This window comes from Bison bison, unplaced genomic scaffold (genome assembly GCF_000754665.1).
Source record: "Bison bison bison isolate TAMUID 2011002044 unplaced genomic scaffold, Bison_UMD1.0 scf7180017864238, whole genome shotgun sequence".
Lineage (NCBI taxonomy): Eukaryota > Metazoa > Chordata > Mammalia > Artiodactyla > Bovidae > Bison > Bison bison.
The window spans coordinates 980,874-982,146 of NW_011494810.1; the positions used below are offsets into that span (position 1 = coordinate 980,874).

Below are 1,273 nucleotides of genomic sequence, written 5' to 3' on the forward strand. Positions count from 1 at the left end.
CACAGGTGTATACTTGGGCCACAAAACATATCGCTTACTCTGGGTTGCAGTCAAAACACAAACAGAACCCTGCCCTACAGGTATTATATATTAGATATTATCATCCCTCACCCCCCCTACCCCACCCCCGCCCCGTTTCACAGTAACTGTTGGTAAGTACACAGTTAAGACACAAATCTTCATTACAAACCATTGCTAATTCCATCATATTAATATGATTTAAGGATAAACCCTAGTATCTGCTTTCCCCCCAGGGTAATAATTAAGTTTGCCTATAGAAGAAACTGTGTCCTGTACTTCTGGGGTTTAGTACCTAACGCTAAGGAGAAGAGGTAACCTTTCATTCCTCTGCTAGGATTTCCTGAAAAGAATTTTTGAACCAAAATTTTAATTGAAAGCCAATTTAGACAAGAGAAAAAGAGGTGATCTCTTTATCTTGGGAAGCCAGCTAACACTCATTTGAAACCTCGGAAGTTACTTATAAAGCACACTTGTAAGTATAAACAGCACAATCAAGTTAAATTGGAAATAATCCCTTTCAAAATATATACTATTTAAAAGAGTATAAAACTTTCTTTTTTCAAACATATACCAGAACTTAGATTGATGGTGTTACCAAACACAGGAATTACACTGAAGAGGTAATAATTGTGTAGGCCTTCTTTATATGGTTTATAGTTTTGGTTTTTATTGGTAAACATGCATCTTACAGTAGCATGATTTAGAGCCTTATGATACAAAGTTCTCACAATAATAACGTTATATGGAACTGTTTTTGTATAATGGTTTATTTAATTTGCTATACATTAGCCACCACACAGTTCTGGTTACATTAAATTCTCTCAGTTCAGTTCAGTCGCTCAGTCGTGTCCAACTCTTTGCGACCCCATGAATTGCAGCACACCAGGCCTCCCTGTCCATCACCATCTCCCAATTCACCAAAATTATAATCTCCTTTGGAGGTGATTAAGCTTTTTTAGTTTTAGGGGCTACAGTAGGAAGTTGTTACTCATAGACTCAAGGAACATGTTAGTGATTTTCAGAAATAGAAAAGAAAGCATTCTCTCCCCCTCCCTTCACACATTATATCAGCATTGCAGGGTATGAGGAAAGTTATAGTTTATGAAATCATACTTAATATTGTAATATTAAAAAGAAAAAAGATTTAATTTTTCATAATATAAGAAATAAATTGGAAAGAGCTCCTTGGCTGGTGGGAATACAAAGACAGACCAAGAAGTATTCAGAGTAAAGCCTATCTATAATCAGTGAG

The 1,273-nt window shown here is 35.8% G+C and overlaps 1 protein-coding gene and 1 long non-coding RNA gene across 4 annotated transcripts in view; one reads left to right on the forward strand and one right to left on the reverse strand.

Annotated features, from left to right (window-relative positions):
* Window positions 1–1,273, reverse strand: part of LOC104993299 — a 14,259-nt gene that overhangs the window by 2,478 nt on the left and 10,508 nt on the right. The gene's annotated exons all lie outside the window — the stretch shown is intronic.
* Window positions 1–1,273, forward strand: part of TRIM52 (tripartite motif containing 52) — a 6,325-nt gene that overhangs the window by 2,171 nt on the left and 2,881 nt on the right. The gene's annotated exons all lie outside the window — the stretch shown is intronic.